Consider the following 27,131-nt stretch of genomic DNA (forward strand, 5'->3'; position numbering starts at 1 on the left):
AAAGCCTGCTAACCACTACACTATTACACCACCAGCAGCAGCCTGAGCCACTGAGGATAGATCCATACTTTCATGTTTTTACACCAACTTCTAAATACCACATCTGAATGTTACGGCAGAAATTAAGACTCATCAGACCAGGCTATATTTTTTTTTTAAATCTTCTGTTGTTTAATTTTGTGTGGGAAAATTTCAGTAGTCAGCAATTTCTGGAATGCTCCGACCAGACCATCTGACACCAAACACCATGAGATGGTCAACATCACTTTTTTCATTTTTTAAAATCTCCACTCTGTTGCTTAGCTTGAACTTAAGCAGATCATCTCGCTCATGTCTACAAGCATAAATGCATTGTTCTGTTGCATTCGTTTAGAATATGTAAACAGTATACAGAAAGTAATTTAGAAACAAATACACAAAAATAAAGCAAAAATACACAACAATATAGCTTCACATTTGCTGCTTTAGTTTACATATACAAAGTGGGAAGAAGTGCAAACTTATCAGTTATTATTTATCCAGCTTTCTTATTGATATAAACCTCAATAACAACAACATAAATATTTATTAGTGCAAAGAATTTAGACACTATGTGAAATACAAAATACAGTTGTGTATAGTTTTTACAATTCCATAATTTTACATCCATACATCAAAGACAAATACCTCCAATTTTGGAATGCTGATTGCAAAATCTGAGCAAACACAGAATAACAACTAAATAAACCTTGTGAAGTGACAGCAATGCTAACCAACTATATAGTCACCCTATATCTCCTCAAGGCACCCTCTGACTTCTACATTGTGTCTGTTCCTCATGTGTATCATATATGATCAGTCCTACATGCTATTTTACTATTTCACTCTCTCGAGACCCCCTATGATCATTCAAAGACCAGTATGTAGAGTTTGAGACACCAGAACTTCCAAAAGTCTGACTTCTGTCAGCACGTACAGTTTCACACTTTCAAGATTGCACAAAACCACAATTTTCCTTGATTTAAGTAACCCACACAGGTGCGTCTAAAATTAATATTAATGGGTCACTCAAGAACAATCAATCAAATTTCAGGCACCAGACTGACATTTTTGATGTTGTCAAAAGCCAAAAAGAGTCAAATCTGACCAGAACAGTTTGTAAGGGTTAAAATGGCCACGAGAAGTTCAGGTGCCGTTGGTAAATCACAGAGAGAGAGCGAAAAGAAAAGAAAAAAGCCCGCAAGGATTAAGAACCATGTAAAGATTGTTCAGTTTCAAAGACTGGATGGTATTTTATTGAGACAGCATAGGGAACTCCCTGAATCGTGAAAAATAGTCAAACCTTTGAGGAGAAGTGGGTGCCGCAGAGTCCAGCCGAAGCTGCCTGAATGGGAGGTCCTCCTTTAGTTTGGGGACCAGATGTGTGAGAGAGGAGGGGTACAGAGGCAACCAGACAACAGCTACAAAATACTTCCTAGTTTCTCTAAACAAACTGCATAAGTTGGCAGCTCAGACCTTCGGCTGAACGCACGCATCTGATATCAGCTTCAGAGGTAAGTTAGATAATTCCACGGCCGTTTGTATTGATTACTGAAATGCGCTTTACGTCGTTGCCCTGAAGGTGAACCGAGGACGTGATGACGTGAGGGGGTAACTGCTTTTGACAGACCCAGGGTGTATGATGTCTGAGCTGCTTTTCTGCTGTTCTCTTTATGGTAGTTGCTTCTACTTGACCGCCTACATTCATTTAAAAGCAGTAATTCCAAAAACGAGCGCAAATGTTGTGGCGCGTCATAGCACTTTGGCACAGTGTGCAGTCATCAGATACTGTTAACGTCTAGGAGTGCGCAGCAGGTGCGCCATGTCACCTAAAAATAGACAAACAAAGCTGTAATGAGCTTTAACAGCAGTGATTTAAAAGCGTTAAAGTGGAGGCAGTTTCGTTGTACTGTCAGTAATCAACTACATATACACAACTGACAAGTTGGTTTTTTTTTTTTTTAAGTTTTATAAAAAAAAAAATACTCGCATAAAAGAGATCACATTTAATGTGATATTAGCATTGTTTTATGTGTGTTTTTGTGCTGTTAGTATGGGTGAGCTGGTTGCAAGAAATCATCAGAGTTGACTCAGAAGCTTTGCCTGTTTTATGAGCTACAGTGCCATAACCATCAAACCTTTCTTGCATATATTAAACGTCTCAGCCGGATTAATTTATTCTGTAAGGTCTGTGGTTCGTTTGAGCAAGTTACTTTAACATTTTTATTAGCACTGAATGCCATCATAGTAAAATTTCATTATGTTAGTTATGGAGGGCCTACTGTTTAACTTAAGCTGCAGGGAACTTAATAAGATCAACATTGCCTCATTCCACGTAACAAGATTTATGGAAAGACTTTCATTCAGCAAACTATTTTTTATGGATTAATATGAATAGCCTAGGCTGTTCTATTATATTTGCATCCAGTACAGTGAAAAATCTGGAATGTTGAATCTAATGCTGTGACTCTGGCACTCTTGTGGATCAGGATAAGAAAATTTACACTTTGTGAGTTTTAACATGCCAGAATAATCATCTGTTTCCAGAGACATTAGGGACTGAGAGAGGTTGTCTAGTTTGGAAAAAGCCCAACTCTAATCCCATGGGAGAACGACTGCTTGTTTGTTAACACCAGAAAGCCCTCTCATGTGATGAAAGGGAAAACTGAATGTACGCTTTTCATTTAACACAAATGTAAGTACTCGTTTGATTTCCCTTCTCTTATCTTTGTTATGGTTACAAATATGATTATGCCAGAGATGGCATGCAGTACATGGAATTGGCTGATGTCTCAGAGCATGATTTTCTTGGGTTCGACTGATTCAAAAGGTCAGGCCAGGAAAACATGGACTCAGAGGTTTCGGGCACAGTTGAACACCCATCTCTGATCCTTCATCCCACCATCTCTGGTTAAAATCACCCATCAACCCACCACGAGTCCTATAATGTCACTCTGTATGTGTGAGTGTATGTGGCTGGCTCGCATGAATTTCCAGTGTGTTAGTGTGTATCCAGGGGTGAGAGTGTTTATGAGGCTTAATAAATTGAGCTAGTTGCCTCCTATCCGAGCATTAATGTCGACCAGAAACGTTCCTTTTGTTATTCTGGGGATGTGCTACAAGCTTCGATCCCAAGGCCGAGTCATTTGTTAGCTTACTTGATCCCAGTTTGCACAAAACAGCTTGCCACCAAAGTCACTAAAAGTTGAGATAAAGGAAAGCCTTGTTCAGTATTTGAACATATTCCAGGCTAGAATGAGCATAGAGATTTCACATTCAAAGATAATGCAGAAACGGAGCGATCAACAGAATCTGCATGTGCAATTCAGCATGTGTTACTTAAGTGTGAGGGGGAGACGAGACAGAGAGGATCTTGGGATAAAAGATTAAGACAGATATGAGTTTTGGGAAAGAGACAGGGAAAAGGAAGAGAACAGCTACACTACAGCATGTTTTCTATATAAGAAAAATAGTACAATAAGACATCTTACCATAACAAAGCCTACATGTTTACAAGTAATGGCAGATGTTTTCAAAACAGCTGGCAGATGTTTAGTATCGAAATCATCTTGTAATAACTAATGAGCATTACAATTTACAAAGTTCTTACAAGAAGTTATGGTCAGCTACTTAATAGGGGGAGAAAGGGGGAGTAAGAGTTTTAACTTAGACGTAATTATATTTTTCAGATTGGGCTCACCGTAAAAATGTGTCTGTGTTTTAGGGTGGAAATAGAGTGTCTGTGTGGGTTCTCGAGACCATCCAGGTCACGTTAGTCTAGAGCTTGAAGAGAGGACAACTGGATTTATTTAGGAGATTATTTGAGAGTGTTCTAGGGAGTGGGATATTTATTAACGGAGAGAGGCCTGGCCCTCATTTTACAAGTGATCGTGTTTCTTTAAAAGGCTGTTGCATCATGGGCTGTTACTGCATCATGTGTCCATGATGTAAGTGACCCAACAGGCACAATACCAGGGCCCTTGAATTACTTCACTTAGGTGGAATGCATGTTATTATTAACAAGACACTAAATTTAATGAAAAATAAATATTTTTGACAATATCTAGTTAATATACCATTACAGCTGTGGACAATATTCAAAAATATTCAGTATTCAAAATATTCTGTCTTGGCAAGAAAAACTTTGAAGTTTGGTTAATTTCCATGAGAATTATATTAGCTATCCTACTATTATAAAGTAGCCAAATGTTGTGTATTCACTGACAGAGACTTGGGAGTTCTGCGGTATCTTAACTGTTCCTAGGACTGCACTCTTTGCGACATAGACCTCAGATGTTATTTCTGGAATCTGCTGGAGCCATTCTCTCAACTCTTATTATCACTGGGAACAGTCTAGACTTCACTTTTCACATATTTTCCAGTTGTTCTTTCATCCTCTTGTACTTGTCAGTCATCTTGTGCTGCTTCTTTTTGATGGTACTATGAGGTACAATTGTCATATATTCTGCTTCTTGCCAACCACCACTATATTTAGATGGCTAGCCAACAGCTGTTTTTTTCCACAGGCTCTTAGCTCTGCTGCTCTTGGTCACTTCTGCATGGGTTTGTTTCCCAGTGGGACTTTGAAGATCCTTATCCATTCATGGCAAGGATGTTTCTGTACTCTATCTGTTATGGTCCGTCTAAGGGTGGCCAGACCACAACATGATCCATCCTCGTCAGACCTCAAGCAGCCACATCACACAACTGGTACGATTCTACAATGATTTATTTACAATATGTTATTTCGTTAGCTGGTTATAACTTCAGGGTGCCAAAACAACAAACAAAATGAGCCTATCTCAAGGATTTACCAAACTTACCTAATCAAAATACACAAACAAAAGAAAGCTATAATGAAAATAAAAAGCAGTCCACCAATACAAATTCTTTGTTGGGATGAGCCGAGGATGAATGAATGGCAGTCCATGGCAGCTTCAACATATGTCATCTCCAGCTAGATAACCAATCCATTTTCTGGATCCACCAATCACGGAGAGGCACCTGCACACTGAGATTTACATGCTAAACAACAACCCTATGACATCAGTCGTGGCACCTTCTTTCACAAGAATTAACATTCCTCTAAATGTTTAATTCAAAGAGCAAGTTCCAAAGATCTAGACGAGGCATCAGCCAACACATTATCCTTACTATTTTTGTAGTTGAGATGAGATGAGATAGCCTTTATTTGTCAGTTGCAGGTCTTTTGCCCAGTTGATCTGCAAGTCATCCCCTATCCACAGCCCAAATGACTAATTGCCTGACTTTAACCTAAACCTAACTTTACTCCAAGTTTGTCTACCATAATTTAATGATTATTGGGACTAGCTAGACTCTCATGAGAAAAACACAATTGCACATTCTCACAGGTTATGTGTTTTTTTCCCCCCTGACCTTTCTAACTTCCAGTAAGGGTTCATCTAAGATAATTAGTCATCAATATGTAGGTCCTCTAAGCTAATCTTCATATGCTAAACCAGTATTAAAATCACACAGCAATAAAGACCAGTGCCTAAGTCTTTGGTTTGAGTTGCGCATTTGGAAAAGAAACACTATTGGATTCTGATCGGTAAATGCTCGTACAGGCAGCACACTCAATCCAACGTAAACTTCAAAGTTCTGTGAAGCAAATAACAAGGCAAGAGCCTTGTGATCTATACCTTGTTTATTTTCTTGCAAGAGAACAGCTCCTGCACCAAACGAACTGGCATCAACTTCCAGTTCAAAGAGGCGCTAAACGTTTCTCACGGAGAGGCACCTGCACACTGAAATTTGCATACTGAACAATAACCCTACAACTTCAGTCATAACACAGGCATACTCATGCATCTCAGAATGTTTTCTCACATTACTTTGGTCCATATCCCTTGATAAGTTTGTAAACTTGTAGCTTTTCACAAAGTATGATTTGTTTACCACCAAAGATCTAAAACGCATCCCTAGAAATCATGTGAGAATGTTCAGTTTGCCTATTGGCCAAAGTTTTATGTTCTGGATTAGTGGACAACACTGGAGAATTTACTTCCAATATTCGTATTTATCTGGGCAATTTTGTTCTTTTTATGTCTAATTGCTACAGTTTGTGTACTCCTCCTGTAATCCTGCACGCCAAAGCATACCTGGCTTGCAAACTTGCAAACCTCTTTCGATTGGAGCTGGATTGAGACTGCCTTCTCCAAAGGGTTCCAAAGGGTGTTTTTACAGTGTTTTACATCTCTATAAATGAACTGCATCAAGTGGGAAATTGAAGCAGAGTTTAATTTAAATGTACTAAACAACTCAGGTGTGAAAACACCCTCAGTGTTCATGGCTTTGGTTGGTCTACAGTTGGGAACCTTTTCACACCAAGTGACTGTTCCTCAGAAAGACCTACTAAATTTGATGTTTTTTCAGCTTTTATTTATTTTTTCTCAAGATTTATTCGTATAACATTGTTTATTGGGAACATTTTTTAACTCTAAGTCATTCCCCAAATCTGGTTTTCTTCACTTATTGGTCATGATTAGTACACACTGTTCATCTCTAATCATCCTCTGCTCTGCTTCCTGTCACATCACGTTGCTCTATTAATTTTCCCTAACAACCCCCAGAAGGTGTGTGGCAAAATTGAAAAGAAAACTAGAAACAGATCCTCATTAAATCACTCACAGTCAATAATAATAATAATAATAATGGATTGGATTTATATAGCGCTTTTCAAGGCACCCAAAGTGCTTTACAATGCCACTATTCATTCACTCTCACATTCACACACTGGTGGAGGCAGCTACGGTTGTAGCCACAGCTGCCCTGGGGCAGACTGACAGAAGCGAGGCTGCCATATCGCACCATCGGCCCCTCTGGCCATCACCTGTAGGCGGAAGGGTAAAGTGTCTTGCCCAAGGACACAACGACCAGGACAGAGAGCCCGGGGATCGAACGGGCGACCTTCCGGTTACAGATGTGCTTCCCAACCCCCTGAGCCACGGTCGCCCCAAAGTCAAGTATATCACATGCTTGGTTTTATTTAGGAACAGAGGAAAGCGGATGTGATGTGAACTTCTTTGCTCAGACTGTTTATTGGCTAAAGTGCTGGTGTTCAGGTCCAATCGGGGGTTTTGTGCATTCTTGATGATTATGATGGAAGTGGAGGGGCAGGGCGGAGGGGGGTAACTTTCCAACTCTGACAGTTATGTATGCAATCAGTGCTGAACAAGAACCTTTTCATTTTAGGGATGCGCCCTGCCTGAATAGCTCAGCACAGCCGAAGAGAATTAGGTGAATGCTGTTGCACCCAGCTGTGCCTTGGATCAGCAATAGTTTAGTGCAATTACAAAGTAAGAGACAAGATCAGGAAACACCCAAAGGCTGTGCTGTCACTGCTGAGCAACGTGATGAAGTGAGTGTGGATGGTAGTGGACCCCAGAAGACCGAGGGATGAATCAAATGTTAACAAGGAGGAATAAAAAAAATGAAAACCAAAAACTTCTGATCTTGCTTTAAAGAACACTTCACATGACATCAGTCATTTCTTGCAAGGAAAAAAGGTGGCAAGAGGTCATTGCACAATGACATGCATAATAATGTTTAATCGTCACTCATAATGTTATGATTATCAAATATTAATGTAGTAACAGTAACATTTTGCAGTGTATGATACAATTAGCACTGAAGTTGTTGGTTTGTGTGTTGGATGGTCATTTGTTATGAAAGTGATTCTCCAGCATCTGGTTCAGCTCTTCATGATCATGTGATCTGTGGGTAAAATAGTTTGGTGCAAGCACACGCACCGACACATCTGTTTTATTCATGTTGCGGGACATTACATTGACTTATATTCATTTCCTGGCATCTTCCCCTATCCACAGCCCAAATGACTAGTTGCCTGACTTAAAACCTAAACCTAATTTTACTCCAAGTTTGTCTACCATAATTTAATGATTATTGGGACTAGCTAGACTCTCATGAGAAAAACACAATTGCACATTCTCACAGGTTATGTGTTCCCCCCCCCTAACCTTTCTAACTTCCAGTAAGGGTTCATCTAAGATAATCAGTCATCAATATGTAGGTCCTCTAAGCTAATCTTCATATGCTAAACCAGTATTAAATTAACCAAATTGAATGCACCACATAGAGCCTAGTGTATTTGTCGATCCTTATCCTGCCTTCTTCATCTCTACTTCCCAATAATGCTTTGCACACATGCACAAAAACCTCAGTGATTAACAGCTTGCTGTTAAAGTTATGATAGATACACCCTGCAGTGAAGTCAGGAGGGGATTAATTACACTTTCAGGATGTAATTGCTGAAATCATTCATTACAATTAGGTCACAAAGCGGTTATTGATGTTGTGTTGAGATCAATTTGCCGTCAGAGATAGCAGATGTGAATTAGAGGAATGAATGAGAAGTGAGCGTTAGTGAACTGGCTCTCTCTTTGTCTTTGAAACATTCCTAGCGACAATGCAGCGAGTGCGACCTGAAGAAATATTGACAGAAACATGACAGTGGATTCCTGAGAATGTGTGCTAGCTGTACTGTCTGTGTATGAGTGCCTGACAGGGGTGCCAGTTTATATTACTCTCCTGTGTCTTTTTACATTATGTTTATATTTTAATATAAAATTATGGCATTATTTGTGAGCTATGTCTTTTGGCTTTCTGTTAGTCAAGTGTGGGATATTGATCTTGGCGGGAGGGAGTTGTTAATCAGTTTCAGCTGCTTTGGTGTTATTGAAATTAACAAAAGGTACACTTCAGGGACAACAATGAGACAATTGTCAGTGCAGGCTTTCAGTTTCAACGAAACTGTTGAAATAAATATTTTGGAATTACAGTTATTTTTCTGCACAACCTCCCAATGTTAGAGGCTCAAAAGTAATAATATAATATAATATAATTTAAAATAAATAAACCTGAAGCCTAAAAAACCACCTGCATTTGAGGATTATGCTTTTCTAGCGCTTTACTGCATTCAACTTCAGTTGCTGCTCATTTGTGGATCTCTTTGTCTTCAGTTCTGTCTTCAGTACCTGAAAAGCTCTGTTCTTCTGAGATGAGGTGACTGACTTGGGCATTGAAGAACATCTAGTTTCTTTCACTTGAGAAGCTAGTATGCTTTAGGTCATTATTCATTTGCATTCTTTTAACAGCATTTGTTTAAATCTGACTAAAGAGTATAGCCTGATCTTGATGCTTCTATTAGCAGTCACATCATCAAAGGACATTACTGCCCAATCCCCACTGGTATCCCTGCGCCCACCATGTTTGACAGAAAATGTGATATGCGTTGGATCATGAGCTCTTTCTTTCCTTCTCTGTACATTCTACATACAAGTTAATTTTCAGTCCAAATACATTTGGTTTGTTTTGCACATTTTTGTAAATCCTCTGTGTTTGTATTCATGAATGCTTCTCTTAGTTGTACAATTTGACAGTGATATGCCTACCTTCTTAAATGTCTTCTTGGCTTAGTTAGATTGTGATGTTAATTTTCTTAACCAAGGAAAGAATTCAGTGGCTTCTGTGGAGTCCCAGGCATTTTGGTGTTGCTGAGCTGGCCAGTGCAGTCCTTCATTTTCAATATCTCTATGGACCACATATTGAGATTTCCAGAGAACAGCTACCGGATACAAGTTAAGTGCCTGAATCAAATCCAAATCTTTTCCGTGGTGAATTTCTCCTGAAATGCCTTGAAACTGACAGTTCATTGTCCAGTTAATTTTGAGCCTCTTGAAAATTTGATACTATGTAAAATAATTTCTGTAATGAAAACATTTGCCCTTGAATCAAAGGTGAAAATCTGCACTTCCACCACTTCTTTATTATTGATTATTGAAACACCCAAAACACATCTGTTTTTTTGTACAGAGGAAAATTTGAAAACTTTGTGTCATTGCTCAGCAAATTATGGACCTAGCTGTAATTATGTAATATGAATGAAGTAAATTGAACGGAGACTCAGTGACTGTTTTTCTAAACTCTTTCACTGTGTCCTGCACCCAAATTTAATATGCTGTTTTGCATACTCGCTTCTAAAACTGTGGGCTTAAGAATTTCTGATGATTGTTTCTATTTTATTGTTTATTATCTAAAGTTGGCAGGTTTGGTTTGGTTGGTTTGGAAACACATGCATTATGTATTTTATTAGACATTTTGCAGTTTTGCGGAAAATGCAGTAACCGACAGTAATATCAAACAGATTATAGTGCAAACAATGGTGTCATTCTAAAACGAAATCAAAAAATGGGTCTGCTGGATTCTTCATATAAACTCAGAGCAGTCCATGTGATCGTAATGGTTTATTAGATTCTAAAAAGCAGCATTTTATCTTTGTTCGTCTTATTCATTGATCTATGTTTTGTTTATAAATTAGCCACATTACATCATTGTAGAACTAAATTACTGTGTAAACAGTAGTTCTGGATTATATTTAATATTACCGTACAACAGAGGTATTTACATTTATATGTTATGATGAGACATCTGATCTAGGTCATTATTGACTAGGACCTCCACTCTGGGGCTTAAAACCAGAAGTCACTGCTTGTGCTGAGTGATTGCATTTTGATTAGACAGATCTCGGGCATTATGGTTTCAGTTCTGACAGAACTATTGCTGCGTGTATGTGTGTGTGTGTGTGTGTGTATTAGTTCAATATATCAATTCTGCTCTCTCTGCTATGCATGCTTTCACATTTTAGGCCCACACAGGGCTATAGCATCTGCTGTTGTGTTAGGGGCTCAGATGTCTCGAGGAGCTTAAATGGCCTTAGAGTTCCCTGGAATCAGATGAAGATGATGAGGAAGATGATGAGGGGGTTGGGACTGTGAAGGGGGAATAGAGGAACATGCTGGGCAGATTTAGGAGATTTTCGGAGACACATCCATGGGCTTGTTCAGTACTGCTGACAGAAATTTGGACCATGTATGTATAGATCTACTGTAAAAACTGAAACTGAACAAAGAAAAAAAAAAACATACATGAAAAGCCAACCAGCTGCAGAGGATTTTTTAAACTAAGGGATGTTTTGTGTCAACTTAGGTTAGCAACATTAAGTTTGTCCAATTTGGTACTCAGATCTGCTCATGTTCTCATACGAGTGAGTTTGGATCTGGTGATCCCAGGGTGCATAACTGACCATCATTACTACATGTAAGGACAGTGGATCCATATTTTAACACACAAATGCAAAATATTACTTTTTAAAATTAGTGCAGTGCAATGGCTGACCATCGTTTCTGACATAAAATAGGTGAATTTTACACTTGCCATGAGTATAAGTGAGCAAATACATTTAGTTCCCTCACTAAAATGTGATTTGTTCCTAATTACTCCAAGCACCATGGTGCAGGGCCATGTCAGCTTACATTCTTTACACCGAATTGTTTCTTTAATTTCTTGGATCATTTCATCAACATCTTGGCAAGACTGGTGCACTTGGCAGTTCTCAGAGTTGGAATGATTACTTCCAATCCTTGAGAACTAACACCTACGCATACACAGTGGCCTTAGTTACCTTGGATAATTTAAGGATGGTTATCTGAAGTGTTTTCAACTTAAAAGTTTTGGTTGATTGCACTACATTTTCATAAATGTTGTTTGGAAATATTTCAAATGTAAAACGACTGTTAGAATAACATGTTTGATGTTATGGCGCTTCCAGCCAAAGTACATACATCTCTATGCACGCATTTCCTATGTTCTCTGAAGGCATTGCAGGTCTCTACTTTCTTCTGCATTTCTGTTTAGCTTCTGGGAAGAATGGATTATTCATTGGTTAGGATCTATTTAATGGCAAGAAGCTCAGGGTCAATTCAGAATAGCGATTCATTGATAATTCTTTAAGACAGGACGTGCTTCATATCCATAATAAACACGAGAGGTTTGGCTGTTCCCAACCAAACTCCCAGGTGGAATGTACATCTGCCTAAATGATCTGTGTCAGGAAAAGCACAGAAGAAGTGGCAAAAACAGCTGTGGGTGTTCTCGAACACACGAAAACCACAATTTTCCACTGAAAAAGGGGTTGCAGTGTGATACAGTTTATTTAGCTCATCTTTCTGGCTAGCTCTCGTGATGATGGTGGGAAGCCAGAGGCATCAGCGGTGAAGGAAATCCGTAACTTTAGAGAGAAAAAGGAAGATGAGACCTCAGCCTGCCTAAGCCAACTGGGCATTTGACTTTATCTTTTCGTAGTTATTTCTTCTCTGAGTGATAGTAAACAACAAAAAAAGTTAGTATTTTGGCAGGTTAAATAGTTAATCCTGGGAAAATCCTACGTTTCTGACTGGGATCTTGAAGGAGCTGCTGAGCGAATGACTCCATTCCCAGATAACAATGCTTAGCAACCATCTAGCCAGCTAAAATGAGCATGTGAACACTATCACCAAAGTATGAAGCCAATATCTGATTTCTAGAGCGTGAAACAAACACGCTAGAGCGCTGTCTTTCTGCCTCTATGATTCATTGTAACCTGAGAGACATGTTTGCAATGATTTGATAAGAACAGATTACATCCTCATGTGCAGCCAGTGTTTGTGACAGTCATTTCTGTCTGTTACTGATACATCTCAGTGTTTGGCCTAGAAAAGGTACACTGTGTACTTCGTGGTCCTTGAAAAAAAACTGGGCTTATAGTTAACAGCTTTCCAATATTACACACTAAGCACAGTCAGCCCACCTTGATTCAATTATTGTGCATAAAACAGGATAATCCTCCCCCCCCCCAGTGTAATATCAAAACTATACTGTGGCAGTACAGTTGTCTTGTCATTTCTGTCTGTCACACACTATTCCCAGTAAATTTTATTAGCAGCCATTGTTCTTTGGTATTGGTTGTAAGGTCAGTAAACTGCTAAAACAACAAACACTCTGTTTAGCATGCCTTTGTTGTTTCCTCTTCATCACCTGTTAGTGATCTGCTTTATGTATCTCACGTGTCTCTGAGGCTAATCAGCCCTGGCTATTAGCCCAGAGAACCATATGGTGCTCTAACCCATGTTTGCTAGCCTGCATACAAACCCCTTGTACATTAGACCTAGATGCACACTTTGGCTTTTTTCTGTGTACATATTGCATAGTTTGTATAAGTGTCTCAACTACTGTACTCTAATTGCTCTCAATGACTTCCACATGCGGCTGTGCTCTACAAGTCTAACTTTCGCCACAGGGTTGAGAAACGGATATACCCGTGACTTCTGTCATGAAAAAGAGAATCACAACTGGGTAGTGTTGTTTTTACTTAGTGCCTAGTCCACAGAGAGGATCGATCTCCATAACTAGCACGTGATATTGCTTAGGAGGAAATTATATAGACTTCTAGCTTTATCCTTGACTTTTCAACCATAAAATTTGTCATATTTATTTCTGAAAAAAAGTGCAGGTCATGCTCGTGTTGCACTTTAACAAAACAGTGCTTAATATAGTTTAAGTCCCTCTCGAAAGTGGGGTACAGTAATCATAGTTCCAGTCTGGCAACAAGCTTTGAAAATCAAGTTTTGAAAGTAAAAGTTTTTGGGGTGTTTTTTTTCTCGTTCTTGTTTTGCATCTTTTTTCAAACACCACCAGATATAAATTACAGATTGTCATTATCCAGCTGGGCTGAGTTCAGCTGGAAATAGGACCGCGTGCCAAGCTGTTCTCTAAAATGACTCATTGTCAGCATTTCCACTTTGTGCCGGAGGCTACCAGGAAAACATACTTTCAATGTTCCTCAACCCTAAGCTGATTTTAAAGGACCTAGCATGTTCTCACAAGCAACTGTCTGTGCTGTTCTGGCAGGCCTCTATATCTCAGACTCGTGTTTTATTTAGTTAAGTTTTGCCGAATATTTATTTATTTATTTATTTTATTTAAAGCAAGCTGTAAAATGCTGACATCCATTGTCATACATATTTTTATTGCTCTGCTGGGTATGTTATTGTCCTGAAGTAAATTTGTGAATAAATGAAAACAGTAATTGGAGACGTTTATAAAAACACATGTTCCTGTGGGCACAGACTCGGGATAAACAGTAAAGCCGTTGTGTTTTCACTGAGTATCATTGTTACCATTGTTTTATGCGCCATTCCAAAATCATTCCTATCTTTTGCTTTTATGTTGCTGTTGAACCTGGAGAAATCATATTCCATTAGCTGTTGCTGTGCATGCAGCACACATGAACCTCTTTTGTGTCTTACCAAAAAATATGTGATCCCAGTGTTTGACATTCCGTTTTTACCGCTGCAGTGTTTGGGCTGGGCCGCTCTGTTGTCATTCTTCTGATTGATTAGTATTGTTTGCACTGTTTAGTTTGCCAGGGCTGTTTTTTTCCTTTTCAACAGCTGAAGCAATCCTACTGTTTCATTGTTGGCTTTCTGAGAGAGTTGGAAAACAATGCTGTGACTCTGAAGAGTCACTTTTATTTGGCTCCAGTAAGCATGAGGCTGGCAGGTCAAACATATGGCCCGTGGACAAAAGCTGGCCTGCCAAGTGTCCAATTAGGGCTGCTGGATAGCTTTGAAATCTTTTCTTGTATTTTGAATTGAAAGACATTGTGTTGCAAATTAAGAATGGATCGCAACATGAGAATGGTTGTTCAGATTGGTAACTTCAACTTTGCCAGAGGTTTGAATCATTGTCGGTTTTATAGCGGTGTTACTGACTAAGACATTAGCCATGGCCCGTCTTAGCAAACTCAAGGAAGGTGGCTATGCCAACAGGCTATGCCAACACATTTCTTTGATTTATGACTGCTGTATTTCTTTGTAATGTCAGTCGACTGATTGAATGTGGAAAAAGTGAGACACATTGTTGAAAACGCACTAATTCCTCTTCAGCATATGTTCTGTAAATGTTTGGCTCATCAAAAGCGAATGTCTTAAACATTTACTTTTACTTTTGTATGTTGAAAGACAGAGTGGGAAATTTGCAGGTGTTTTTTTATTTGTTTGCTTGTTTGTTTGTTTCTTAATTGCTTTTTTTAATGGCTTTTCTTATGTAGCCCACATGTGCTCGGAGAGTTTACATGTACTAAAAGGAGCCTGACTTCTGTGCACTAAGCATTTATTTTTCCTGATTTTGTTGGCAACATCCTGTTGTGCGTATTTGTCTTTCATCAAGATCGATGTGTGCCTTTGCTCTTCTGCATGTTCTTTGTGATATATCAGACTTTTTTGGTTCTGATCTGAATCTTATTTTACATAACTCTGTGTAGGTAACACACTGTTCCTCTGGTCTCTCACAGGAGGGTGGGACCAAGCAACAGAGAGCTCAAAGAGGTACATCTCCAACAGGAACTCAAACAGTTAAGTGAGAAATTACTTTAGCTGCTGCACGGTGGAACGGTGGTTAGCACTGTTACTACACAGCAAAAATTAGTTTAATTCCCCATCAGGCAGGGGCCTTTCTGTGTGGAGTTTGCATGTTCTCCCCGTGTTTGCGTGGATTCTACCCGGGTACTCCGGCTTCCTCCCACAGTCCAAAGACATGCAGTTAGTGAGGATAGGTTAATTGATCAGTCTAAATTGGCCATAGGTGTGAATGTGAGCGTGAATGGTTGTCTGTCTCTGTGTGTTAGCCCTGCGACAGACTGGCGACCTGTCCAGGGTGTACCCCGCCTCTCGCCCTATGGCAGCTGGGATAGGCTCCAGCAACCCTGAAAAGGATAAGCGGAAGTGAATGGATGGATGAATTAATAGCCAATTATTGTTTTGTAATGCATGTATACCAACTGTATGTGATTGTATGTATCTTTAGTGCCAAATGCCATGTATGTGACCTTCTAATGTTACACAGTATAACATACAGATTCAATTAATGTAAGTATTGTATAATGTATTCAATTTGTCTGTCTTTCATGACCATCTGTGGTAAAAAACAAACAAACAAACAAACACATTAACATCCTTCTGTAAAGGTAAACATTTAATTGCAAAATGTTTTAGGCCTTTTACCAGAAATACAAGGTCACAATTTTCAGTGTAGTAGATTTATTTTATAAATGCGGGAAAAAAGCATTCACATAGCACAATATTAAAGGGTGACAAATTTTGCAAATGTTTGTTCTACTTTGTGGAAGATTGTGGCTGTCTTTGACTTGTATTAACAGTAACCCCACTGGATTCCTTCATTGTCAGGCTAAAAATGCCTGATCAAAACTGCTGGATGTACTGTAAGAACTGTCAGTGCTAGCAACACAGTGTTGACAACTGCATGAAACAGGATTATTTTTAAAGCTTAGTTTTGCATAACACGACCCAGAACGTTCCAGCTGCTTCAAAATGCAACATACATCTACAATGGGAAGGTGTTAAGACTATTATCAGCACTTTCCCTGAAGTGTCAGTGAGTTCAAACATTGTATATCTTAAGGTTCAGTAGTTAAAAGTCCAGATTTAAGCTACAGTTGTGCTATATATAAGTTCTTTGAGTTGAGGGGTATTAGAAGAGTTAGTACATGCTAAAAAATACTGTGTTCTGCATTTTTTGGTTGCGCTCTTGTCTTGAATGCAAGTCTACTTTTCCAGTGTCACTGGAAAATTATTCGGTTTTGTCAGCAGGAAGCTTCACACAGTGTCAGCGCACATGTTCTCCAGCTCTCCTGAGCACTCTGTGGAGCAGAGAGTGGTAAAATGTGGAACCACTGGAGCAGAGCATTCCTGGTCATGCAATGGCCTGTGAATCCAGCTCCAGCCACTAGGAGGCAGTGATATAATAGTGATGATTGCTGAAGTTGTTTATATATATATTGTCATGTAAATTTCTAGGTTCTTAGCTCTCAAATATCATGACATACTGATGGTATATTGCTTATTTTGGTAAGTATCTGAAATGTGGGCATGGGTGACTGATCTTTTGTTGAACTTACCTTTGAATATGATTACCCCAATCAGTCTAATCACCCCAAGCAATCTGATTCTATACTGTAAATTTCTAGTAAGGAGCAGTTGGGTAATCCAGAGGATGTACCACTGAATGCATAACCGATCTAATTAAAATGGAAGAAATCCAACAAAGAGGAACATTTGGTGTGAGATGTGCTTTGACATTAACCACCTCTGGGCCTCAACACAGTTTATAGAACACATTATTAACAACAGTCCCCAGCTCAGTATAAAGCATCTTTAGAAAATATTTTCCTCACAAGTTATCAAGATTTAGAAAAAAAGATGTGTGTGCAAAAGCATGAACTGTTCTTCCCTGAAGCGAATTAAGGAATTGCTTAATGTCTGTAATTCAGTGCAGAAATCTTTTTAACAGTGATGCAAAAACACAGAAAATACCTTCCATTATGTATTGTACTTTCCCCCCAGTCAACAGGGCAGCTTTTTAAGACAAGAAAAACCCCACAGATGCTTATTTGAATAACTCAACCATACCTTCAATAAAAAAAAAGACTTTATTCCTCTCTTAAAAATTAAAGGGAATGGTGATAAATAGGAGCAGTCTGAAGGTGTTTTAATAAATACACAATTTTTTTAAATGTAATTTATTTTGCTGTGTTCATCACGTGTCTGTGTTCCAAGCTTTTTGCAGTACCTTTGTAGCCCCGAGCCAACAGAATTGCATCTAATTTAGGGCATTACTCTATAAAACATAGTGAATCATAAAAAGCTGCAGGTTGGGTGCAGGATGAAGTTCAGCTGCATTCAGAAAACCCCACAATATGGCACTAAAACACTACTCATGTGAAACAATAAGAAAGTAACGTTTCACTTTTTTGACTTGTGTCTTTGCTTTTTGCTAATGCACACCCTGACCCATTTACTCTACCTCACCTGATCACAACTGCTCACAAAGCCTCTGATGTTACAACTTTTGTCCAGTAAATTTTTACTTTGATTCTGTGTGATGAGGTTTGGTTAAAGCTGTGCACATTGCTAAGCATGTTAGTGACAGCATTATCAGCCAGGAGATGGACCTTTTAAAGGCTGCAGGGTGGCATCTGAAGGGACTTTGGAGGTGAGTTTCACCTCTTTTTCAGTGGATCAAAATCATGATTTAAACACCATATTACAAATGGAGCACTTGACATCCACTGACTGATTGTCTCTATTTGTCTGAGTGTACGTGTAATTTTTGTGTGTTAGGTGAGCATGACAGAGCTGTTGCAAAGGTTTGTTAAAGCCGACATGAGCATATCTTTTTGAGTCTGTCTGAAGGTGGCTGTTTGACCTGCACCCTGCCAGGTCTCAGGCTTCTTTCCTGGTAAGAGGATACAGTAATGTTTCACTCTGCTGGGTGCTGATGAAATGTATTTAAACAGATTGATGTGACCTCTAAATCCAAACAGGTTCAAATGTTCATCAGAAGAAAAGCACACCGCGCACACGTTACCTTACGTTAGGCTGTTAGTGGACCTAATTTGAGATCCACTGTGCGAAAAGAAAATAACTAACCAACGGATGAGTAAAGCCCTGCTTGGCATAACACCTTGGTATTTTCTCGGATTTGTCGTGCTAATGCGTTCAGCATCGTGTCTTTTGTGTGGAGATTAGCTCTCTCCTGCTTATTTTGGGCGAGGCTGAACATGTTGATTGGACAGGTCTGCGTTGTACTTTAGCCACGATGAACCTCTGCCAGTATCAGCTCTCATTCACTGACAGACTGTGGAAACTATATTACGCTGTGACTGATGCATATCTCGTTCCATGTGCGCGTCTGTGCATTTGTTTATAGCTTTATTGTTAAGTTCAAATACTGTTTGGAATATTATGATTCATCACTGGATGAGCTTGTCTGTGCAGATGTGTTATTGGAAACAGTTTGCATTAGTTACACAGAAAAATATCCTTCCAGAGATTAAATACCATCTGTGGTGAATGCACTGCATGCCCTTGTAGGTCAGTGGAACGGTGCACAGAAATGGCAGGTGTTTGGAGAGCTTGTATCAAAATATTTCCCCATAGCTGTGTTTGCGTGTGCCTGCTGTCTGTTGTCTTTCTCTGGTTGTCTCTTTGTGCGTGTGTGGACCACCCAAAGCCTTTGAGGTCATAACAATAACAGGTCCACTTCCTTTCAATGATATTGCGGGGCTCGTACAAGGGCTAGACACTATCAGTTCACATCGCAGCACCAGCAGCCCGACTGTTTGGTGGTCTTGTCAAAGCTGTGCATAAGTTATTCCCACTCTCAGTGTTTTTTTATCTACATTTGCAGATTCCTAAATATACAGTCACAGACTTGTATTTAGTTCGAGGAAGTCTGGGGATCTTGAAAAGCACCAACATAGCTCAGTGTGCTAATTGCCTCAGTGTGAGATGTGTCAGCCTGATGTTGCAATTAGCTTCTTTTAAAAAAAAAGCCTCTTCTGCAAGTCTTCTCTTACTGTTTACGAATGTTTCTCTACTTTTCTTTTTTTGCCAGTTGACTTCCGTGTAAACAAATTCCTCTGGTTAGACAGCACTTTCATTTTTGCGATTCTTCATTCTGTCATTCTTTCACTTCCCGGTGAGCGAAAATACGCTGTGGTAATTAATATGATAATGTGAGCAGCGGTTTAATTTTTTCCAGCCATCACTGCAAGCCATGTTAAATTGAGGGCTATGTGAGGTTTCAGCTGGAAACACTGAGGAGAGGCCTAGTACAGTATGTCTCTGTCAGTCTTTGGCCAGTTAAAGAGGGGAAATAATATTTGTTTTTTGGCAAGAAGAAAACTTTGCCCAGGGTCCCAGCTATTCTTATTTGCCCAGATAACTGTGTGAAATTTTAGACTTGCACACCTCAGTGCGGTGTTGCTTACTGTGCATGCATTTCAAACAGTGTTTCAGTTCAGTCTCAAAGACAATTGTGCTTTGTCTCACTTTTTCCCACCGAGCTGCAAAATCAACCCAGACACGTGCGGTGCACATTGTTTTGGAACCTCAGAATCTATATGGTAGCTTTACTGTGATTTATTATACCGCTGTGTTTAGTGTCATAATCAAGTCTGCTAATGTGTTTAATCAAAAGGAAATTCCTTCACTGAGCTTTTAAAAGTATAAAACACTTATAGGCTGTTTATATGCAAGAAGTTGATTTATGGTGTTAAATGACAGTGGAGCAATCATTGTGGTTAAACAAGGGTGCAGCGTACTGCTCAGATGCCCAGGGCTGCCAGTCCCCCAGTCTGTCTAGACGGTTTAAACACTAGGCTTTATAGACCTGCTGCCTGGCAATCACTGATGATTCTTTTTGTGGGATATGAGAGACTGGGTCAGTTAAAATGATTGACAGCTAGTGGCTTTCTTTGTGTGTATTTGATGGGAGAATGCTGTGCATGATCTGAAGCAGTGGCTTCATCATTTGGTGGGTGTCATAAAGCCTTTAAGGAGAATAGGAGGGCTCCACCTGCACGAGCTGTTATGAAATGATCAACACAAATACTCCTCATAAATGTCATGTGGATGCCATTTATCCCTGCTGAGAAGAAGTACCTTTCCCACAGCCAACAATAATATCCATAATACAGCTGGGGAGTCACGTTGGTTTCAAGGCAGATGGCAAATGCCCTGCCACTCTCTCTGTGCTGTAAACTGTGGATGGTGATGGTAATTATTCTTGTTGTTATCAATGCATTTGGAGTCGCTGTAACCTCAGATTGGGGCCAGTTTCCCTAGAGTGTATTAAAACCCCTTCACAACACTGGCGCTGGATGACATGTATCTATATTATTACACAGCCTGAATTACTCACACAAATGCTGATTTCACTATCAGTGTTAATTTCCCTCAAAGGTTCTGAACAAACCTGTAGTTTGTGAATACAGTTGTATTGTACTTGGAATCTCGTTTTTATGTGGCTCAAGTTGATATTAATTATCGTTAAAATGATCTTTTATCCCACGCAAGATCATATTTTCTGTGTGCTTGTGCATTTTTTGACTGTTGTACATTGGCTTGTTGCATACGGGGAAGATAATCATTGACAAAAAATTGCTTTAGACAGACTTAGGAAGTGAAATACAAAAAGAGTTTGCCCAGTTTGTGATGAATGGCACTATTTGTATCTGTCTTGAGAGAGGGTTTTAATTGCCAGTGAATGGAATCTGTCTGTGTCTGATTAAAGCAAGATGCTGAAGCACAAGATGGCTGTTTGCAATGTGGTGTCTATTTTGAATTATCTTTATGCACAGCTACTTCTGTTGAATACTCAAACTGCTCTTTGTCCCAGCTGTTGTTATATGCCAAGAAAATTCTTTGATTAATCGACAGCACAAAGCCAAGACTGTGCCATATCGAATGACTGTCTGAGCAATAGTTCTGAGATCAGTGCCAGAGATTAGCCATGCTGCCAGAAGGCACCCAAAACAGTTCTGCAACTGCTGGGATGTAAACTACCTATGTCTCTCTGCAGTCGTGCCTCCAAGAAACCGAGTCATTCACCGTCTGTGCGGAAAGACCTATCAGAGTTCAGGATCAGTTTCAGAAAAATCTCCTTTCCTGTATCCTTTTCCCGGGTGCTTTGAGTGCCAACCTCACTCTCACTAGACAGATGGGAAGAGGAAGTGAGAGCTGAATGAGCAATGCAGTGTGTGTAAAGAGGATGTGGGCCATTGCTATATTTTGGTTTATTAGTGTAAAGCTGGAACAGATGAGACAATAGTGTGATTTTTCATCAGCTTGCAGGTTAATTGCACACTGCTTTGCTTTCATTAAAAGCCTGTAGGGCTCAGAGTTGGCAGCCTCTACAGGTTTTCGACGTTGCTTGGCATAAATAGTAAAACCACATGTTTGTCTCCAGTTAATGGAGATTAACCTGACAGTTGTATTCACAAGGACAGTGAGCACTTGAGGATTCACATACCTCCACAATAACAGCTGTGCTAATCCAACTGCACCCAGTCTGCCAGTTTTTATTTGTGTGGGGTTTTAATATATTTTTTCTTATGTTAGATTGTCCTGCATGAAACTCGAAGAAAAAAAAGACTGAGTAATATGTCTTGCGTCCACAAGGGGGTAGACATTCGGCACACATGGTGTTTTCTTCCGTGCCACAGACTTGCTTGGATCAATTTTAACCAAGTGACCGGGGACACACAAAATCTTATCTGAGGGTAATTTAGCTGGCTCTTGTTGTGTTCTGCTTTCATTCCCGCCTCAGCTCTGACAGAAAAGCAAGATTCACACACAAAATGTACCCATTTTCATTCCTAAACTGCACTTCATCTTAACACAGTGTGAAAGAAAAGACTTAAAACTCATGAGGATCCAGCAGTTAACTGTGAGGACCTTGTTATTACCTCATCACCGCCAAGTTGTTGTTTGTTATTTCCTCAGTAGCTTCACTTCTAAGCTGTTATGTTATGGACAGACAGGCTGTGATTCATATATTTGGAAAAAGGAAAGAGAGTGACAAATGTGCCAGAATAACATTGGAAAATTAAATTCCAGTGAAAAAAGGTCAAGCTTGCAGCACCACAATCAACAGAAGAAAGTGCAGTTAGGATTATGCTGGAATTTCACAATGTCATACATCAAGAGTTGTGACTTTTTTTTCCTTGATCTAATTACTTTTGTCTGTGCATGCAGCAGCCATCATGGCCATCATCAAGAACTTTAATGTCTTTTTTGTTCATTTAAACCCATAAATTGTGTTCTGCTTCGGCTGGTTACCGCATTATATGAGCACAAACTGTGGAGTGATTTGGTGATACTGATAAATAATGTGAAGTAAACATCCTAAGCTGATGAATGAGCTTTAATAGCGGGAGATATTTATGTAATTTTGCAATAAGATTTATGCTTGTATACTGCCAGGATGCATTTTCTAATCAGTTTGTGTTTAATATCCCACTTAATGGAAACACGTGCACACAGATGCATGCACACAAAAGCAGAAAAGATTTAATGGGCCCATTTATAAACTGTTGCAAAAGCTGAGAACAGATGTTAGAAAATCTTGGATTATCTTGTCTGACTCGCTGTTTTCACATTAGCATGGTGGTGCATTTTCCAAGAAATTAGCAAAACAAACTGTGGTTCACACACCTTCACGTGTTATATTTAATGTCACATATCATCTGCTTTGCTCAAGGCAGCATTGTGTCAAACACCATTTAGTTAAAGGTATTTGGTAGTTCTGATTGGTGACAAAATATACTGAAAAGTCACCATATTTGTAGTCAGGAGCCCTTTTTTCCCCCTGGAATGCCGTTAAGGGGGTGTCAGCTGTTGCTAAATTTAGTGACAGTGTTGCTAAGTTAATAACAATGAGGTGAAGTGAAAGAGGAATGGCCTATAAAAATACTTAAGGCTGGGATTTTGACTCCATCTCAGGCCACACTATTCACGTAAACCACCAGACTGCCAATTTTGTAACCGTATTTGTTAGTATGTGGCAGACTAGTTATAAATTTGGCCCCTGTGTTCATCTGGAAGGGAAGTTATCCAGATCCTGATCCCTTACTTGTGTCTCTTGGGTTTTTCGCAACATTTAGCAAAGGGCATTTAAATTTTTCATTCTTTCCCACACTCCACCTTTCCTTTATTTTCAGAACATTAATTTTTCTGAATGATGAATAGAGAAGATTGCTGTGGACACCAAAGAAATACACACATAGGTATGGGAGATTGGACATGGGAATCAGATTACTACTCTGAGCAGGAAAGATGTTGAGAGTCTGAGTTGAGATTTAAGCATTTGAAAAGAACAATATTAAAATAATTGAATATTCAGGTTCAGCTCTGATCAGTGCAATCAAACATTCATATATCCTATTAATTTCTCTCCTGCCAACCAGTGTCACTCAAAAAAGAGGTGATCTTCTTTGACCTGTTCCTCATGACATCATTAGGGTTTAGGTTTCAAATGAATCAGGTGCTCACTTTTAAATACAGACTGTGGACTTTTTGGCACCAGACCCCTAGATTTGGTGATTTCATATTCTCAAGGAAAATGTTGTAGCTGTTGAAAGATACATACCAGTGCATCATACTTGCCTGAGTTTGCATTATCACAGAAAAGACATGCTGGTATGTTTGTAATAGGCCCAATCCATCTTCATCTGTGTTTGAACTTGCTGAACTCCATTTTCAGATTCAAGCTCCACTGATTCACACGTCAGAAACCCTGGACGTGTGCCATTTCTAATTCAGTCAGGTTTTCCATTCATGGTCCCCATTATAGGCTGCTTTTATAACGAGATCTCAGTTAGGTAGAAAAACAATCATTTTTCGTGTTCTTCCTTGGACCTCCTACGACCTGTTAAAAACCAGGAGTCGTGGGATGTATATTTTTAGAGATTGAGGCTGTGACGCACTCATTTGTCCATCACTATCTTTTGTTTCTCTGTCTGTCCCAGATAAACACAAATTATTTGACATGTTGATTTCTATGCATAAGCGTGTATATATATATAAACAATGTGTATATGTATTTGTTTTTCAGCGATAGCTGAGCACATTTGCAACAGCTGCGAAGGTTACCAGTGAATGGTGGGTGTTGGTTGACCTTGACCGGGTGTGTAAAACTCTGATGTTATTTGAGAGCCAAAGGCAAGCAGAGATATGAGGGAGTGGAGTTTAAAAGAAGACAGAAAGAGGCTGACAGGGCAGACGAAAGAAAAAATAAGAGTAGGGAAAAAGTAAACCTGCTGGCTTTGTTGAGAATAATTAAATAGAGTGACCATTGGTGATCACTGACCATCTGCAGACAAAATCTTGCAGAGAATGCAAGTTACCTACTGTGTTTGATTTGGAGTGGTAAAGGAACAATCACTTCTCTATTCTCCTACAGATGGAATTTGGAGTCAGGCTGGTGGCTCAGGAAGATCCAGTCATTCCATTGTTATCTAGAAGAAGGTTGGTGATTTAGTTGTCCTTGAAGACACAAGGGGGACTGAGTGCACCTGGACAAAAGTGAGTGAGTCCTTAGCTACAGTAGTTCAGTGGCCGGCTGCCTTTTTCAAATATTCCTGGACCGATATGACAGTGAGTTACGTAAGAGGTAGAGTTAGCCACAAGGGATCAATATCTACCAATGTGAAAATATTCATGCCATAATGCTGAGGCTGGTTGGGTGAGTGAGTGCAGTATGTTTGTCATCTGTCAGAATTTGGAATAATAATCGACTTCACTGGAGCAAATATGTGGAGCACTTTCATGCCAAAAGGGCTTTTTTTTTTTACATTGAGCAGAGTTAGGAGAGTGGAAAGAAGGGGATGGGGACCAAAACAGATGGAGGACATTCACGTGTTTTCGTGTGTAACCGTTTAGAATTAGGAGTGGAGTTTAAAGGAGTGGAGTCTAAAGACTTGGGCAGCCTCTCCTGTCTCTGCTGCAGTCCCGTTGAGTGAGTTCGGGGTAAATATCTCCGCGCACGGGTGTAAAGTAATGAAGCAATGGAAAATGTCATTTAACTCGGCATCGCTTGCCTTCATTGTCCAGCTGGCGTAAATGCTGATGCATATAAATGTCCGTGTATGCAATTAAACTGAAATGCCATTTCACTTTGATTTATCCGTTTTGTCCTTTCCTTTAGTCTGGGGCACGACTTGTGCTCAGACTGACTGTCAGTTTGACTGCAGTGCGACAGGGTTGGTAAGGAAAGTGTGTTTTGGGGAAAACAGAGGAGGGGAGTGATGAGGGAAACGTCTAAAATGGAAGTGGGTCCCTTATTCTGTCACAGATGTGGGTTTGGATAGACAGTGAAATCTAGTCTTACACTCTGACATCATCTGTTCAGGAAAATAAATGACAACAACCACAGAATGTCTTTTTATTCTAATTGAATCAGATACACAGACCATCAATAATTTTGACTTACTCTCTATTGATCACAGTGTTGTGTCAGTAATGTCATTATTCCCCCACCCCCTTTTTTTGTACATGGATGAGGAGATTTAACATATGTGTACATTAGTGGGGTAATATGTAATGTCCACCTGTAAGAGGAAGTAGTGAACACAACTCAAGAACTCCACTGAGAAACCTTTATATATATGTGACTGAGCCAATGTGATCTGGATTACTGTCAGCATAGGCTTTGTCATTGTGGTCTGGTGAAATTCAGGCTTCTTGGCTATTTCAAGTGTGAATAAATCATACTGAACAGAGGGGTGTTCTTAGGGCCCATTCACTGAGAAAGCAGTGATTTTTGTTAAAGCCCACATACAAGTACATATTTATAGTTGTTTTCTTGCCCTCTTGAAGTGATTGTGACCAGTGATCCAAAGTTGCAAGCCCGAGCTAGTTCAATTTCATCTAATTTCTCATTGGTGAATCTTTTTCTCTCTATATTTACACAGCTGCTACCCCATGGATACAATTACTGTATCCATATGTTCATGAAAGTCTGCTTTATCTCTGGTATCCATAGTTGGTTAAGCTGACATCTACTACACTAACAGCCTGTGGCAAAATCATTGGTTGAGTGGAAAATAAGGACTTGTAGTATCAAAGTAATGGTGTGTTTTCATTTATTTTGGATGCTTTTCAATTCCATCTGTCACAAATTAAACACGTATCTGTTAGAGAGCTGCTGCATCCATTCCAGCTTTTATTAAGAAGTAGTGTTTTGACACAGAGGGAAGAAAATCAGTCCAAAATTCAAATAGGGATGATATTAGTAATGTGGTAATAGAAAAAAGAGATTAATTAATTAGTTATTTTGCACAACTGTGCAAAATCTTGAATTGGTCTCATTTCTTTATATTTTGCTTGGTAAATAGGGAATAGGTGTAGTGATTTATTGAAACATGTGCAATGGAAATGGGTTTTGGGGGAGTTTTGTTTTGCCTTATATACTGATATAAGGCAAAACAAAACTCCCCCAAAACCCCAGAGCTCAAACAGTTCTAACACGCTTGATATTCCACATTTAGTATGACCACCGTATTCTTCAACGCAGCCTGAACTCTCTCGGGCAGTTTTCTTGTAATTCCTTAAAGTAGTCTTCATAATGCTGATGTCCGAGCTTTGGGGAGGCCAATCCATGACTGATAGTGCTCCACTTGTGTGTTTTTCTTTCCAGGCAGGCTTAAATGGCATTGGTTGTGGGCTTGGGATCATTGTTGCACCAAAAATGAAGCCGTTGTCAGTCAGATGCTTTCCTGATAGTGGATTGATATCTTTTTCTGTGTTCATAAATCATCCATTTTGATAAGACCCCCTCCCCTAACACCATTGGCTGAAATGTGCCCCAAACCATGACAGAGCCTCTGCCATGTT

The 27,131-nt window shown here is 39.5% G+C and overlaps 1 protein-coding gene across 4 annotated transcripts in view; it reads left to right on the top strand.

Annotated features, from left to right (window-relative positions):
* The first annotated feature begins 758 nt into the window (after window positions 1-758).
* The window catches only part of znf469 (zinc finger protein 469), a 205,051-nt gene continuing 178,678 nt past the window's right edge, over window positions 759-27,131 (top strand). For 2 of the 4 annotated variants that reach the window (XM_084933053.1, XM_084933054.1), the window contains exons 1-2: window positions 759-1,532; window positions 15,230-15,289. The gene's annotated coding sequence lies outside the window, so the exon portion shown is untranslated. The remainder of the gene's footprint in view (window positions 1,533-15,229; window positions 15,290-27,131) is intronic. The other 2 variants (XM_084933055.1, XM_084933056.1) reach the window with 1 other exon arrangement.

The sequence above is a fragment of the Perissodus microlepis genome, chromosome 7 (assembly GCF_051167445.1).
Source record: "Perissodus microlepis isolate ML-2025 ecotype Zambia chromosome 7, ASM5116744v1, whole genome shotgun sequence".
In the NCBI taxonomy this organism is placed as follows: Eukaryota; Metazoa; Chordata; class Actinopteri; order Cichliformes; family Cichlidae; genus Perissodus; species Perissodus microlepis.